This window comes from Pecten maximus, chromosome 5 (genome assembly GCF_902652985.1).
Source record: "Pecten maximus chromosome 5, xPecMax1.1, whole genome shotgun sequence".
NCBI lineage: Eukaryota > Metazoa > Mollusca > Bivalvia > Pectinida > Pectinidae > Pecten > Pecten maximus.
This window is the reverse complement of record NC_047019.1, coordinates 20,643,035-20,662,276: the sequence shown is the minus strand read 5'-3', so window position 1 is coordinate 20,662,276 and position 19,242 is coordinate 20,643,035. Positions and strand designations below refer to the sequence as shown.

Sequence of the window (19,242 nt, the reverse complement as noted above, 5' to 3'; positions counted from 1 at the left end):
GTAGACACCTGCTTTATCATTGCTTTTAAGAGATTTTGTAATACCAGGGTACAGATTCTCTCTGTGTGACTTGTGTGATGTCACATGACTGTCACATGCTGTAAGACAGTCACATGAATGTCATGTTATGTATGCAAAGTGATTGTCACATGATGGATGCTTTCCTTAATTGAGAATTATCACTCTGAATACACTCATAAACAAACTAGGTTTTCATTAGCTAATTGTTTTTCAGTTGATTTGAACTCCTTGCAATGTCTTTGTTGGGATAACTTCATATAACCTCAGTTGCTGCCAGGATGTAAGACCAGCGTCTGAATACTGAATGATGTTCCTTCAAAATTACTGTTTTCTTTTCAACTAATATACTTCCTTACCTTATGTGGAAGGCTTAACTGCAAACAGTCCCTGTCTAAATGTCATTTTTTTTTTAATACATTAGGTTGAATAAAGCGTTCAATTTACGATCATTTGTTAGGGATTTAACAAAACTCCAAAATTGTGAAAAGTCCAATGTTAGAGTTATGTCCCATGTTTCCCCTGGTGTACACACGAGTACCTGTTTCCCCTGGTGTACACACGAGTACCTGTTTCCCCTGGTGTACACACGAGTACCTGTTTCCCCTGGTGTACACACGAGTACCTGTTTCCCCTGATACAGTACACACGAGTACCTGTTTCCCCTGATACAGTACACACGAGTACCTGTTTCCCCTGATACAGTGCACACGAGTACCTGTTTCCCCTGATACAGTGCACACGAGTACCTGTTTCCCCTGGTGTACACACGAGTACCTGTTTCCCCTGATACAGTACACATGAGTACCTGTTTCCCCTGGTGTACACACAAGTACCTGTTTCCCCTGGTGTACACATGAGTACCTGTTTCCCCTGATACAGTACACATGAGTACCTGTTTCCCCTGGTGTACACACAAGTACCTGTTTCCCCTGGTGTACACATGAGTACCTGTTTCCCCTGGTGTACACATGAGTACCTGTTTCCCCTGGTGTACACACGAGTACCTGTTTCCCCTGATACAGTACACACGAGTACCTGTTTCCCCTGGTGTACACATGAGTACCTGTTTCCCCTGGTGTACACACGAGTACCTGTTTCCCCTGATACAGTACACATGAGTACCTGTTTCCCCTGGTGTACACATGAGTACCTGTTTCCCCTGATACAGTACACATGAGTACCTGTTTCCCCTGGTGTACACACGAGTACCTGTTTCCCCTGATACAGTACACACGAGTACCTGTTTCCCCTGATACAGTACACACAAGTACCTGTTTCCCCTGATACAGTACACATGAGTACCTGTTTCCCCTGGTGTACACACAAGTACCTGTTTCCCCTGGTGTACACATGAGTACCTGTTTCCCCTGATACAGTACACATGAGTACCTGTTTCCCCTGGTGTACACACGAGTACCTGTTTCCCCTGATACAGTACACACGAGTACCTGTTTCCCCCGATACAGTACACACGAGTACCTGTTTCCCCTGGTGTACACACGAGTACCTGTTTCCCCTGGTGTACACACGAGTACCTGTTTCCCCTGGTGTACACATGAGTACCTGTTTCCCCTGGTGTACACACGAGTACCTGTTTCCCCTGGTGTATACACGAGTACCTGTTTCCCCTGGTGTATACACGAGTACCTGTTTCCCCTGATACAGTACACATGAGTACCTGTTTCCCCTGGTGTACACACGAGTACCTGTTTCCCCTGGTGTACACACGAGTACCTAGCTAGCTGTTTCCCCTGGTGTACACACGAGTACCTAGCTAGCTGTTTCCCCTGATACAGTACACACGAGTACCTGTTTCCCCTGGTGTATACACGAGTACCTGTTTCCCCTGGTGTATACACGAGTACCTGTTTCCCCTGATACAGTACACACGAGTACCTGTTTCCCCTGGTGTATACACGAGTACCTGTTTCCCCTGGTGTATACACGAGTACCTGTTTCCCCTGGTGTATACACGAGTACCTGTTTCCCCTGGTGTATACACGAGTACCTGTTTCCCCTGGTGTACACACGAGTACCTGTTTCCCCTGGTGTACACACGAGTACCTGTTTCCCCTGGTGTACACACGAGTACCTGTTTCCCCTGATACAGTACACACGAGTACCTGTTTCCCCTGGTGTACACACGAGTACCTGTTTCCCCTGGTGTACACACGAGTACCTGTTTCCCCTGATACAGTACACACGAGTACCTGTTTCCCCTGGTGTACACACGAGTACCTGTTTCCCCTGATACAGTACACATGAGTACCTGTTTCCCCTGGTGTACACACGAGTACCTGTTTCCCCTGGTGTACACACGAGTACCTGTTTCCCAGGGTTTGACACTAACTGAAATGGTAGAGGAGCCCGCAGGGCTCCTAAAAAAAATATTCAAGGGGCCCTATGTAATTTTGTGGAGCCCGAACAGCGAGCGCCGAAGGCGCAAGCCGTAAGTTTCTAGGGGGGTCTTGGGGGCATGCCCCCCCCCCCCCCCCCCCCGGAATTTTTTTTTTTCTAGATGCTCTGTGGTGCATTCTAGGCCATTTTTGGTGTATTTTGGAGCTTTTGTATTTGAGATATTTTTAAAGATATTTTTTGCAGTTAACATGGTTTGCATAGTAAATTATGTTTGGTGGTCCATCATACTTGATCATTGCTTGAGGAAATATTCTGAAAGGAAAAGAATTTAAAAAAAAAAACAACTAAAACAATGCTCATTTCAGTTTTTGTGTTTGTTATTCCATATTCAACTAGTTTCTTAAGTTTTCAATGAAAAGTCTCTATGACTTTTGCTGGAGAGCAAGAAGGTCTCTCCTGGAGAGATCCTCATCCTCATCATCAGACTGGGAATCTGGCGTGAATGTTGTCCCTTCCTGAAGATCTTCCTCATCTACCTCTTCCTCCCCCTCATGCTCAGCTTGGTCCTCATGCAAATCAAGGGAAACTGGGATGACCTCATGCCCATCTGTCTGCTGAAAAACTGAACATTCCCTTGGGGTCTCCGATTTCTGAATAATTACTCAAACGCTTGAAACGTACTGATTTGCACGGGCCCTTATTACAAACGTACAAATGATTCAGACTTTAAACAGCTATCAGCAATGATAATACGCACCTGACTTCAACCGGAAATACTTCCTACAGGATTGTTTAGGTCATCGTTCTACCGACGACGGTCGTGGTCAAGAAATAAACTCAGCATGAACATTTCGCACACGATTTCAGGTTTTTTTGGTGGATTTTGTGATCCGCGGGATAACAAATGGTTCTGAGATTAAGAGGACCGTCGGTCCTCCAAAAAATAGGATCGAGAAGACCGACATTGTTTTTTAGGGGCCTCGGTCCTCCGGTCTACCGTTAGTGTCGATCCCTGTTTCCCCTGGTGTACATACGAGTACTTGTTTCCCCTGGTGTACATACGAGTACCTGTTTCCCCTGGTGTACACACGAGTACCTGTTTCCCCTGGTGTACACACGAGTACCTAGCTAGCTGTTTCCCCTGAAGTACACACGAGTACCTGTTTCCCCTGATACTCACCACATCTGTAGACATTACATGCTCATTACTTACACATCATGTCTTATTGACTGTATCTTTGATCTCATTTAATCAAATGTATGGGTGGTGATTCCCTGGTTCGGGGGATTCCCTGGTCGGGGGATTCCCTGGGGATCTGAAGCATTGTATATTCTGTGTTTGTCTATTAAACCCTTTTCGTTGTATATGGAAAGGGTAATTTTAATTAAGTCCTTCTCTATGGTAGCAAGTTAAACATGTACTCCTATTCCATCAACTCTATTGATATCACCTCCATTTATATATCATAGTAGGTCTACTGAGGGATAGCATTTTCAAATGAAATAAAATATTGGTGTCAGTTTTTCTGGAATTTTTGCATTCCATTTAGGAAACTTGATACTGCAGACAGATGGAAATCAGTTGGCTTCCAGATTTGTCCAAATGGTACTTAAATGAAAAAAAAAAAAACAATTATACATGACATTAAATAAAACCTATGAAACTTGATGATTAAAAACCACGTATTAGTAGTTTTGAAATTGGAGGTTAAAATGATTGTCTATGGGGAAAAAACATAAATTCAGTGATTCTGCAAAATTGAGTTGTACTGTTAGGGGTAAATCAGATACCAAGAATTGATTATCTAGTAATTGGTTGGGTATCATCTATAAGTTGTTGATAACAGTGTACAATGTCCCAGCTCAGAAATGCCAATCCTCTACTACGGACACACCAGACAATTTGAGACACTAACAAAGGTGACGTCAGCCTCCGGACTTCGTGTACACGAAATGTTATCACATTATAGATATAAAGATTAGATGGGAAAAATGACCAGAGGCAGTTGTGTCTGGGTACCAATTCCATATTGGAGATGGTTTAAAATTGCTTTTTATTGGAAAACATAGTGCATGAAAGTCAGGCCAATGTCCAAATTCAGGTTCAGGACAATTTTTAAACAAGATGTCCAGTGGTATAGAAAATATACTTGAAACTTGAATTTTGTCTTTCTATCTGAAACTGGAAAAATGTTTACCAAGGTCAAGGTCATAATGATTCAAATTAAGATAACTTTTTATGAATTTCTTGTTATAATGTGCATATTTGAAAGATCTAATCAATGCATACAAAGGCAAGAATGCAGATTCTATGTAAATTATTTATTTTCAAGTTTTCTAACTGAAGTGTCTAAATATGGACTAAAGTGAGAACCAGGATTTTCAAGTACACTTTTGATTAACCAAATTGATTTAACATACACAGCAGGAACAGAAAACTATTCTGTGTGTTTGTTAAGACAAATTTCCTAGCAGTTATCATTGATTACAATAGTGCAGTACTTTTACAATTACAGTTAGCATCAGCCGTTTGATGTTGTACTGTCACCATGATGTACTATTAGTCAGCTAGAAACGGGATCGAAGGAGAAAGTTTCTTAAAAATTGTTTTGTTTACAGTCTTCAGTAGACATGTTGACATGGGAACATAATAAAATACTTGTATATTGTCAGTGTCTCTCCATTTACTGGAAACAGAATGACTGTGTAACAAAAATTGAATCTGCATGTACAGACGATGTTTGATTTCATTTTACTCGAGGGATATTGTAGCAGTCTATACAACGCTTACAACATGGATAGCTGTATAAACATAAATCTATACTAGCTACAAGGCTCAAAATTGTAGTCGTGCACAGTCCATGGACTCTCATTAGCTTTCATTTCAGTTATTGAAAAAATTGGAAGTTTTGTTTTCATATTTTTTGAACTCAAAATCTAGAATTACAGCTTTTTTTTCAGCTGTCTGTTCACAGTGAATGATTAATCTATAATTATCATTGTATACAGGAAAAGCTTACAAAGAGCTTTCTGAACCTTAGAGGCTAAACAGTTTATATACCCAGCACTGATTCATGAAAAGTTGAAAAATATATGCGTACTTGTCAGACCAAATAAGGTGTTTTGTGGCAGTGGTGGCCTTATTACCAGTAGTTTATGTGCTGTACACATAGTGTTTATAGAGAGGGATATTGATCCGAGGAGGAACGGCTATAATCCATTACAAAGCTTGTCTGTCCTCCCCTAAAGTCGCACTGTTGTCACCACCGATACATCAACTTCCTGTTGAAATATATTTCCAGTCATTTCTAAATTATACATGCTCAACTGGAATATGTTTTACAAATGTATAAACTTATAGCCGTGTGTAGATTTCTGATCAAAAATTTGTGGGAAGTTTATATATCTTTTATACATCATTTTCTATTATAGATCTAGAATGCTCCATAATCCAAAATCGTGAATTCTACCCCCAGAAAGCTGAGTCAGGGATTTACACATTAAGTTGCTAACACTGTTATATTAGCTGCTTTGAAGTATTTGAACTGTCTGTTGAATTGTTCCTTGGGTGATAAGGATTAATAGAATATCATGGTATGAGTCATTAAGCAGAGTTCATCCTCCTTCTGAAGAACATGATGCCTAACTATAGAACTCTTACGCTCACCGATTTATCCCACTGAGGATATTTTTGTGACAAAATTTTCCAGATTATTATGTCCGTGGCATTTAGTTGATCTGACTTGATGCAGTGATAATAAAAATGACTGTTCAATTGTTGTTTCGAGGATAGTTTGGATCCAAGTAGCCATAAAAATGTCTTTTGAATTGTTTCTTGGGTGATTACCAATAACAGATTTTTGGACTCTATTGATGAACTATGGGTAGTTGATTTCTAGAAGGAGTTGACTCCAATTGTCTAGAGATATTAGGGTTGACTCCAATTGTCTGGAGATACAAAATCAGGCTCAGAAATCTAGCAGCAAGCAGTCGCCAAGGTAATGAGGCTCATTATCAGCCTTGGTATGTATTTTGATGGCATACGAAGCCCTCCCAGACAGTTTGCGTGAGGTGTGTTCCCTCACAGTTGTCCCTACCAGAGTAACAGATTCAATAAAAGTGCTAACAACAAAAGAGAGTGTTAACAAACTCCTGACTGACTACAGGCTGAGGAGATTATATTAACGTTGATCAGAATGCTGAGAAGGTTTTCTAACAAAGTAAAAACCTTTTTGGAAATTATAAAACAATTAATTGCTCAATTGCATTTTTGCCATAATTAACAGCCATACTTCTAAAAGTTCTAACTGAAACAATGTAACAAAGTTATTTAATTATTAATGGCAACATTTTCTTGAACATTTCAAAATTGAAATCTAATATAGCTAATATAACTTCATCCCATGTTGTGTTATTCTAATTCTGAATAATTAATAACTGCAGTTTGAAATGTTGCTTGTAATCATGGTTAAATTGAATCAACAATCAGCCCCTACTTTTGTAAGGTTTTCCAAACATAGTCCTGACCGAGATTTTAGTAAACACAGACAAACAATTAACAAGTTGCCTGTTTAGAGATAGGTACAGCCTGGCAGTGATGGTGGGGGAGAGTTGTATTGGGTAATATGGGTAAGGTGACTAGAATCCAGTACCAGGACTTGTGTTGTTCTCAATTGCTTTATCAGCAGATGATGGTCACCCCCGATTAGCCCTAGATAAGGACAGACCCAGACATCAACCATGATGGGTCCTGGTTCCACTTGACTGCATACCAGAGTCGCACTGGGGTGCATTCCCAGCTAACAGGTTCCAATAGGATTATCTGAAGGATGGCAAAAATTGTAAGAGGTTTTGCTATAGACTGTTTGATGTTGGACTGCCAATGGATACAGGACTTTCTAGAATTGTGTTCAAATATTCTGTCAGTTAGAATTGCTTCTTAATCTTACGAAGGCATCAAGAACTTGGCTAACTTGTCTTTGTTAAAAGTTTTTGATATTCTGAAGTTTTGTTTTGAACTGCTGTCATCAATGTAAGATTGAAAATACAACCATGAATATGCTGCTCTAGCTCAATGTCTGCGACTGGAGTTGTATACAGGTTACTAGGGACTCATAAACCAGCCTTAAATGAATTTTTCTTTCGATTTAATGACAGAAAATTTATTTAAAGGATTTTGTGAACCTCAGAAAGTGAGACTAAGTTGGAATTGAAACCATTAACATGGAACAGATATGTTTAAGTGGCTTGAGCTCCTGGACTTGGAATGAAGGCATTGATGATGCTGGTTGCGTCTCAGGCTTGTGAAGGAGTTGGGCGGGTACGTTTGTGATGTGGGTAGATAGGTGTAAGACCTTGTTGTCATGGTAACATAGTATGTGACAAGTCCTTGTGACGTTTTAGTGACACTGGATGGTGGACTATTACAAATCACCATGATATCTGTCATGTTCACATCGCCACGGCAACGACAGGAAAAAGACATTCACAGGAAATGGATGATGGGAATTATTTGTGTTGTAGATTATGTTCTATCGACACGTCTGTCTGTAAGATTTTTTCCCTGCTGGAATTGTCATCTTTGTTCCATCATTATCTCCATGAAGGACTGTCATGGAGACTCAATGTTGGATGTTGTTTATGGGCTCATAAAAGGAATGGTTGGATAATAGGTGCTTAAAGAAGCCAGGTTGACAGAGTCCTCCATCTTAAAGCTCCTGCAACACCAAGACTTTGACCTTTTAATCGGAACACATATTAGCCATTTGATCCAAACAGTTTTACATTGACCAGGAATGTATATGTTGTTATGTAAAAATTGATTGTTTCAGTTTTAACCTGTTGGAATACTGTGTTTATACACCTGGATTTACCTGTTAATTGTTTGACGTCACAGGTATCTTTGATGTATTACCTGAGTATGTGAACACCTGTATTGTGACCTTATTGACTTTGTCTTCAAATCTTATCAAACAGTTTGATATCGGCGACTGGAAAAACATGTGATGGTTTTTTTATTGTCAGGGTAATGAAAGTAAAAGTAGATTCCATTCATTGTTGACAAGATTGTCATCAAGATAAAGCTATTCTGTGAATTAGTTTACCATTCTCTAACCATGGAAACACTTCGAATGAAGTTAATGTATGATTGAAATAGTTCACTTGAAGATGTCTGTATATATGGAGTCCAGTGCTACTAACAAAATTATTTCAAATGCATCTGTCATCATATCATTAACCGGTAATGATCGAAGGACTACAGACTATAGGATGTTTTGGTCTCCGTCCCGTGATCAGAAAACAAACGTAGAAAAATCATCAAATAACGACGTGAAGCGCAAGCAAAAGTTTATAATTTCCTGCTAGTGACAGGAAAGCCGTCATCAACATTGGTCAGGAGCTTGGATTCAGTGTCCTGGTGAGTGTTGCATAACGAAGCCAAAACAGTAATTATCACGGGACTGTACTTGGCGATCAGTCTACTTAATTGTTCATAATCAAATCAATCCATATACAGAGGTATTAAAGCCAGGATTGTTCAGCTTGTGGCAGCCATCTTTGTGGTATATCTGGACCTATGTGTGGGGTATATTTTCCATACGGAGATCTGTCACCAATAAACAGTTGCTCATTACCAGGGAAATGAAAATGTCTGCAAATGACAAGAACACGGCTGCTACTACAGCGATTTACTGGTGACTGGCCGCAGCTGTCCAAGGATTATACTGACCATGGTTAGTAGATACTGGGATTTCAAATTAAACCATGCCATGAAACTCAAAACTAGATTAAAATGTGTTGCTCTTGGCTTAACTAGTGGATGGACAAATGGCCACTGATAGAATGGACTTGGCCCTACTGGAGGAAATATACTGGACAGAAGTCAAACTTTTCAAGGTAATCAAACCATGGTTACAACAATATCTGCATGTTGAAAAACTTAATCTGCATTGTTAAATCTTAAATCAGTGTTGGATGAGTTGTTGTTTGATCCAAAGAATTAACTTTTTTTTTTAAATTTAATTGTTTATCATATCGCAATAATGTGTTATAATATTCTCTCTGATAGATGTAAAAGTCCTGTGGGGGGAAAAGGTCAAGGTTCATGGTCATATTACTGGTTACTAGGATTTGATATTTCTGAACTGGAAAGAACTAAAATATTAATCTTGTATGTGTCCCACCTGTCAGGGGACCCAGACATGAACTACATGATTTATGTGCTAACATGATGTTGGTATTACACTCGTTAGTGCAGTAAGACATGAAGAAACTTGCTGAACCTACAATTGGCTCCTTAGGAGGTATCGCCATAGTCAGTTATGAAAGCTAACCATACTCTCTATAAAGCTAATTATGTATTCAGTAAAGCTAATTATAAACACTGTTAAGCTGGCAATTACTCTATAAAGCTTGCCATACACTTTGCAAAGGTATACTTAGTAAATCTAACTATACACTCTGTAAAGCTTACCATACGCTCTTTAAAGCTAACCCTACCCTCAGTTACGCTAACCCTACACTCAGTAAAGCTAACCATACTATCAGTAACGCTAACCCTACACTCAGTAACGCTAACCCTACACTCAGTAACGCTAACCCTACCCTCAGTTACGCTAACCCTACACTCAGTAAAGCTAATCATACTCTCAGTAACGCTAACCATACACTCAGTAAAGCTAACCATACACTCAGTAAAGCTAACCATACACTCTATTAAAATAATCATACACTCAGTAAAAACTAAACATACATTCTAAAGCTGACCATATACTCTATACAGCTATAATCATGAACTCAGTAAAGCTAACCATGCAATCTAAATAAATTTGAGGATAAAAATTTAACAAATGTGATTACAGCTGTAAAGTACATACACGTGTAGATAAACCATCATTTACAGAGACAGTCTCCAAAAGAATCGCACAACAGAAACAATTCAGTTCTACTGTTTTGTTAAAGGTCGGCCATTTCAAGTTGCATGTTTATCTTCATTTATCATTGTTACTTTAATCTGTCTGACCTTTGACCTTTGAAGGATGAAACACTCTTACTTTCTAAGAAAGCACAAGTGCAAATTCTAAATTAGTTTTGTCTTTCATGTACGGTGTCTTGTAAATACCAAATAATGGCGACTGCTCTTGTTACCTGTTTATTACAGTTATTTTGTAGTTTACCTGTAATTATTGTTTATTACAGTTATTTGATAGTTTACCTGTAATTAGCGTTTATTACAGATATTTGATAGTTTACCTATATTAAGTGTTAATTACAGGTAATCAACAGTTTACCAGTAATTACTATTTGAAGTTTAATGGGTATGTGATAGATAAATGTAGAAACAGGGATTCCAGTTTTAATGTTAAAATTCACTGGTATGTTTCAGGATTTCTTTACTCTATGACTTACACCAACCAATATTTACAATAGCAGAAATTTGTTTACCAACTTAGCAGGAATCAAAATATGAACAAGTTTGTACCAATTTCCACAATCATCATCGATCAATATATATACCTAGTTAAATATTATTTCTCTTGTACATTCAAAGTTGTGGTGGTGACTCCTGCTATAGATATTCTATGTATTTTCAAAAGGAACATTTTGTTTCCTTCCTTGATATGAGATTTTTGAGGAGAAGAGCTGTTAATGGTTTCTCCTACTCTATCATTGCCTATTAATCTTCATGGAGAATTAATTTTACTCTCGTTTATTGTCATCCACAAATTAAGTTACCATCCCCGACAATGAATGGCTGTTGGTAGATGTGCATGCTGCTGTGCAGGGAATACATCGGTTCCTCGTGGCTGTGAGAGTTTAGTTACATAATCTAATGACAGAATCTGAGGGACAAGTCTAGATTTCTAGTCTGTGTACAGAATCTGAGGGACAAGTCTAGATTTCTAGTCTGTGTACAGAATCTGAGGGACAAGTCTAGATTTCTAGTCTGTGTACAGAATCTGAGGGACAAGTCTAGATTTCTAGTCTGTGTACAGAATCTGAGGGACAAGTCTAGATTTCTAGTCTGTGTACCTTTTTAGTCTCGGGTAAAATTAACATGGATTAACAGCACTTTTATCATATGGACATGTTCGTATCAAATGACGCCGAGAGAATTCACTTGTTTGGATAGCATAAACAGACCAGTATACTATTTTGGATACCATTTTCCGCCAATCATATGTTCTGTAACATCTGTTGATATAGACACCATTCTCCGCCAATCAGATGTTCTGTAACATCTGTTACCATAGACACCATTTTCTGCCAATCATATGTTCTGTAATATCTGTTGATATAGACACCATTTTCCACCTATCATAAGTTCTGTAACATCTTTTGATATGGATGCTGTTTCCACCAATCATAAGTCCTGTAATATCTGTTGATATAGACACCATTTTCCACCAATCATATGTTCTGTAATATCTTTTGATATGGATGTTGTTTTCCACCACCATCTATTAAAATTGTTCTTTTAAACCTTTGTAAGTCTGCCTGACTCTAAATCAGCCTGTTTAACAGACAATAGTTTTGTGGATCACATTGCCATCAGAATAAAATATTCAGGCATACAGATGCCATCTCATTGTTGATCTGGTCCTGTGGTTTGACTGATTATGGTAAACAACAAGTTTGCTATGACTCCACAGGTAGCTTGTTTTGAATGCTACAACCTCTTTCTTAAATAGTTGACGTTTATGAATTAATGATTGGTTACATTGTTAACCATTGTCTGGATTCAGTGCTCATCTTTGCATTACCATCACTAGTTTTATTTCTCTTAGTGAATGTACAAAAAATGTAGTTATAATTTTCAATAAAAATATCAGCTCCCTTTTAGATGCTTGGAATCTTTTATTTAGACTCCACTCTGGGCAAATTGCCATATATTACAATATAGATAACACAAGTTTGTAGAGACCCTTCCCTAAATTAGACTCCACTCTGAACCACTTACTGTATACCACATAGATAACACAAGTTTGTAGAGACCCTTCCCTAAATTAGACTCCACTCTGAACTACTTACTGTATACCACATAGATTACAGTTTGTAGAGACCCTTCCCTAAATTAGACTCCACTCTGAACTACTTACTGTATACCACATAGATAACACAAGTTTGTAGAGACACTTCCCTAAATTAGACTCCACTCTGAACTACTTACTGTATACCACATAGATTACACAAGTTTGTAGAGACACTTCCCTAATGTAGACTCCACTCTGAACTACTTACTGTATACCACATAGATAACACAAGTTTGTAGAGACCCTTCCCTAAATTAGACTCCACTCTGAACCACTTACTGTATACCACATAGATTACAGTTTGTAGAGACACTTCCCTAAATTAGACTCCACTCTGAACCACTTACTGTATACCACATAGATTACAGTTTGTAGAGACCCTTCCCTAAATTAGACTCCACTCTGAACCACTTACTGTATACCACATAGATTACAGTTTGTAGAGACCCTTCCCTAAATTAGACTCCACTCTGAACTACTTACTGTATACCACATAGATTACAGTTTGTAGAGACCCTTCCCTAAATTAGACTCCACTCTGAACTACTTACTGTATACCACATAGATAACACAAGTTTGTAGAGACACTTCCCTAAATTAGACTCCACTCTGAACTACTTACTGTATACCACATAGATTACAGTTTGTAGAGACACTTCCCTAATGTAGACTCCACTCTGAACTACTTACTGTATACCACATAGATAACACAAGTTTGTAGAGACCCTTCCCTAATGTAGACTCCACTCTGAACCACTTACTGTATACCACATAGATTACAGTTTGTAGAGACACTTCCCTAATGTAGACTCCACTCTGAACTACTTACTGTATACCACATAGATAACACAAGTTTGTAGAGACCCTTCCCTAAATTAGACTCCACTCTGAACTACTTACTGTATACCACATAGATAACACAAGTTTGTAGAGACCCTTCCCTAAATTAGACTCCACTCTGAACTACTTACTGTATACCACATAGATTACAGTTTGTAGAGACCCTTCCCTAAATTAGACTCCACTCTGAACTACTTACTGTATACCACATAGATTACACAAGTTTGTAGAGACACTTCCCTAAATTAGACTCCACTCTGAACCACTTACTGTATACCACATAGATTACAGTTTGTAGAGACCCTTCCCTAAATTAGACTCCACTCTGAACTACTTACTGTATACCACATAGATAACACAAGTTTGTAGAGACACTTCCCTAAATTAGACTCCACTCTGAACTACTTACTGTATACCACATAGATAACACAAGTTTGTAGAGACACTTCCCTAAATTAGACTCCACTCTGAACTACATACTGTATACCACATAGATTACTGTTTGTAGAGACCCTTCCCTAATGTAGACTCCACTCTGAACCACTTACTGTATACCACATAGATAACACAAGTTTGTAGAGACACTTCCCTAAATTAGACTCCACTCTGAACTACTTACTGTATACCACATAGATTACAGTTTGTAGAGACCCTTCCCTAAATTAGACTCCACTCTGAACTACTTACTGTATACCACATAGATAACACAAGTTTGTAGAGACACTTCCCTAAATTAGACTCCACTCTGAACTACTTACTGTATACCACATAGATAACACAAGTTTGTAGAGACCCTTCCCTAAATTAGACTCCACTCTGAACTACTTACTGTATACCACATAGATTACAGTTTGTAGAGACACTTCCCTAAATTAGACTCCACTCTGAACTACTTACTGTATACCACATAGATAACACAAGTTTGTAGAGACCCTTCCCTAAATTAGACTCCACTCTGAACTACTTACTGTATACCACATAGATAACACAAGTTTGTAGAGACACTTCCCTAAATTAGACTCCACTCTGAACCACTTACTGTATACCACATAGATAACAGTTTGTAGAGACCCTTCCCTAAATTAGACTCCACTCTGAACTACTTACTGTATACCACATAGATTACAGTTTGTAGAGACCCTTCCCTAAATTAGACTCCACTCTGAACTACTTACTGTATACCACATAGATTACAGTTTGTAGAGACACTTCCCTAAATTAGACTCCACTCTGAACTACTTACTGTATACCACATAGATAACACAAGTTTGTAGAGACCCTTCCCTAAATTAGACTCCACTCTGAACTACTTACTGTATACCACATAGATAACACAAGTTTGTAGAGACCCTTCCCTAAATTAGACTCCACTCTGAACTACATACTGTATACCACATAGATAACACAAGTTTGTAGAGACACTTCCCTAAATTAGACTCCACTCTGAACCACTTACTGTATACCACATAGATAACAGTTTGTAGAGACCCTTCCCTAAATTAGACTCCACTCTGAACTACTTACTGTATACCACATAGATAACACAAGTTTGTAGAGACCCTTCCCTAAATTAGACTCCACTCTGAACCACTTACTGTATACCACATAGATAACACAAGTTTGTAGAGACACTTCCCTAAATTAGACTCCACTCTGAACCACTTACTGTATACCACATAGATTACTGTTTGTAGAGACCCTTCCCTAAATTAGACTCCACTCTGAACTACTTACTGTATACCACATAGATAACACAAGTTTGTAGAGACCCTTCCCTAAATTAGACTCCACTCTGAACTACTTACTGTATACCACATAGATAACACAAGTTTGTAGAGACCCTTCCCTAAATTAGACTCCACTCTGAACTACTTACTGTATACCACATAGATTACTGTTTGTAGAGACCCTTCCCTAATGTAGACTCCACTCTGAACCACTTACTGTATACCACATAGATTACTGTTTGTAGAGACCCTTCCCTAAATTAGACTCCACTCTGAACTACTTACTGTATACCACATAGATTACTGTTTGTAGAGACCCTTCCCTAAATTAGACTCCACTCTGAACCACTTACTGTATACCACATAGATAACACAAGTTTGTAGAGACCCTTCCCTAAATTAGACTCCACTCTGAACTACTTACTGTATACCACATAGATTACAGTTTGTAGAGACACTTCCCTAATGTAGACTCCACTCTGAACTACATACTGTATACCACATAGATAACACAAGTTTGTAGTGACCCTTCCCTAAATTAGACTCCACTCTGAACCACTTACCTTATACCATATATTACACAAGTTCCCAGAGACTTATTTAGAATCATCTGTAATATGCTTTCCTTGCAGTTTTGTAAAGTTATTATATTATGATTGAAATATGATCCTACAAACACTGTGATATTCCACAATAGTCTGTAAGCTTCAACACACAGCACATACTGTAGTATCTAGATCTCAATAGAAATTTCCAACATTTTGTGTTTGTTCAAATTCCTAACTTCTTTTACAAAAAGAAAAAAAAGAAAGAAAACTCATACCATGGTACAATTTATTTGTTGTGAATGTAAAAAAGAGTAAATTAGGATTTTTTTCCAACTGTTTGAGACATATATGAACTTATAAGGCCCTCACAGACTCTAGCTGACAGAAATAGTTGTTAGGGAGTGTAGATTGGGTGGAGGTCATGATTGGCTGATTGTCCCGTTGTTAAGGGAAACAAACAATTTGAGGAATAGATGTGCCTTGATGGCAGGATGGATAGTATTGACCGTTGTAATAGTGATTGATCATCGTATGTCCGGTGTACGTCAGCACCAGTAGGGTGGGAGTACGTCAGCTCCAGTAAATACACTGTCATAGTCATTACTGATTCCTCGCGTATATAAGTACACATCCCTGGATTTACGAATATTTCTATGAGATGATATACAATTAAAGTAACTAAACCAGTAAAAAGTACATTATCTGGAAGTTGTGTTTTCCTGTGTAGATCTTGACTTCTAACTTTCCAAGGGCAAATCACTGTAAACTGTTTTGTATCTTACGTAATTTTGTAATTCAAAATTAAGTTACATTAGTTTGAATTTTCCTTTGTGATACATTAATTTGATCTCAATTAAGAAACCAATTTAACAGATATTGTCTGGTCTCTTTGACACTCTGATACAGGTTTACCTGTTAAAACTGATACAAAGCCTTAATTGGTTTTTAATTTCTATGGTTTCAGTAATATTAAAATTAAAATCAATTTAGATACAGATTCCATTATTAAAGTACAGATTGCCCTGTATAGTTGGACAGGCACTATTCTCTGATGTATACATGGGATGTAATTATAGTCCTGTCGAGTTCACTACAGCAGTATCTTACCTTCCGGTGGAGATCTTATCTCAATCATTTGAATTGAAAATGCTCAATTGAGTGAATCTGTAATTGCTTTTTTTCATTCATAGGCATAAACAGCGTAATAACTAGTAACTGGTCTACAGAGTCATCGTACGCTGGTGTGTCTTTAGTTACAGTAAAATCACTATAGTAACTAGTCTACAGAGTCTGGTGTGTCTGTATAGTTACAGTAAAATCACTATAGTAACTGGTATACAGAGTCATCGTACACTGGTGTGTCTGTAGTTACAGTAAAATCACTAGTAACTGGTCTACAGAGTCATCGTACACTGGTGTGTCTGTAGTTACAGTAAAATCACTAGTAACTGGTCTACAGAGTCATCGTACACTGGTGTGTCTGTAGTTACAGTAAAATCACTAGTAACTGGTCTACAGAGTCATCGTACACTGGTGTGTCTGTAGTTATAGTAAAATCACTAGTAACTGATCTACAGAGTCATCGTACACTGGTGTGTCTGCATGTAGTTACAGTAAAATCACTAGTAACTGGTATACAGAGTCATCGTACACTGGTGTGTCTGTAGTTACAGTAAAATCACTAGTAACTGGTCCACAGAGTCATCGTACACTGGTGTGTCTGTAGTTACAGTAAAATCACTAGTAACTGGTCTACAGAGTCATCGTACACTGGTGTGTTTTTAGTTACAGTAAAATCACTAGTAACCTGTCTACAAAGTCATCGTACACTGGTGTGTCTGTAGTTACAGTAAAATCACTATAGTAACTGGTCTACAGAGTCATCATACACTGGTGTGTCTGCATGTAGTTACAGTAAAATCACTAGTAACTGGTCTACAGAGTCATCGTACACTGGTGTGTCTTTAGTTACAGTAAAATCACTATAGTAACTTGTCTACAGAGTCATCATACACTGGTGTGTCTTAACTTGTTACAGTAAAATCACTATAGTAACTAGTCTACAGAGTCATCGTACAAGGGTGTGTCTTTAGTTACAGTAAAATCACTAGTAACTGGTATACAGAGTCATCGTACACTGGTGTGTCTTTAGTTACAGTAAAATCACTAGTAACTGGTCTACAGAGTCATCGTACACTGGTGTGTCTGTAGTTACAGTAAAATCACTATAGTAACTGGTCTACAGAGTCATCGTACACTGGTGTGTCTTTAGTTACAGTAAAATCACTATAGTAACTGGTCTACAGAGTCATCATACACTGGTGTGTCTTTAGTTACAGTAAAATCACTAGTAACTGGTCTACAGAGTCATCGTACACTGGTGTGTCTTTAGTTACAGTAAAATCACTATAGTAACTGGTCTACAGAGTCTTCGTACACTGGTGTGTCTGTAGTTACAGTAAATGAGTGTACGATTCTAATTAATTAGTGGCTTCACTATTCTTTTCTGATGCGATGATGTCTTCCGGCGAGGTTTTGCGCCTGCAGGGATTTTAATTTGTAACATACCTGTAGTCAATCCGATTTTGGTCCAATCATCCACTTTAAAAGTTTGAGAGTCATTAGAAGTGGAGAAGGTAAAAACTGTAATTTACACTATTGTAAGGATGTAGGAATTCTGCTTAGCTTCCTATGAATCAAGAGTCAGGAAATGTCCTTATCAGGAATAATGGACGAAACTAATGGACAGAGCACGACAGGTAACCATGGTGAAGTTTATTAGACCGTCTTCACAGGTCAGCTTATAAATAAGAGAAACGCCAACATGAGAATGGCTGTTCATTTAAAGAGAAGACGTACATTGGGGAATTAATAAGAAAAGCTGTGGACATTTGAGTGGTGGAGAGTTAATTGAGGAGAGGTACAGACTACTACAGTTGTGTGTTAGCACTAAGGCCTGCAGCAGGGACACAAACCGCAGTACTAGATTGTCATGGTTTTTATATTGGTCTTCTGTTTTATTGAATAGCTGTTCAGCATATGAGTGGGAGAGTGAGTGCTAAGGACGTTGAATTGACTGGGGGGGAAAACGGCAGGTATGGATTCCGACACCAGTCACTCGGGGTTAGTGACAAGTTTGTGTACTCTCCTGCGTAGCCGGTCTCTTGGATAGTCATCCCTCAGATCTCTCAGATAATCGGCATGTAATGAAATCTCCTCTGTGCACACAAATGTGTTTATACGTCAGTATGTTGTCGGTATCAGAGGACTGGTGTATTTTATATACGTGCAGTTTTTATCGGTGTCACAGATGAAGATGTATCAGGAGTAAAAATGTCCTTTAAGTGTGAAGTAGGCCGTTACCAAGGTGACAGTGGCAGTGCGATATAGGTTGTTTATAGGTCGTTACTACGGTGACACAAAGTGGGGATATATACATCCATGGAACCATCGGCACTCTCCAATCTGGACATGTGTGCTCTGCTCACCCCCAGGCTTGTGCGAAGGAACTCTCCTAACAGGTGTAACAGTAGGGGTGCAGACCGCACCAAACGACACGTGTACTTTCAGGTAAACCTATCTAACTATTGATATATGATATCTTTATCCTTAAATTTGCTAATAGGAGCTTTATATGGACATCAATTGACTCAAGTAATTAATCATTATGATCTCTCTTTTTTGTTTTGTTTTGTTGGGTTTTTTGGTGGTTTA

At 38.4% G+C, this 19,242-nt stretch overlaps 1 protein-coding gene across 3 annotated transcripts in view; it reads left to right on the top strand.

The window, feature by feature from the left end:
- Positions 1 to 19,242, top strand: part of LOC117327467 (dystrophin-like) — a 336,112-nt gene that overhangs the window by 227,598 nt on the left and 89,272 nt on the right. The gene's annotated exons all lie outside the window — the stretch shown is intronic.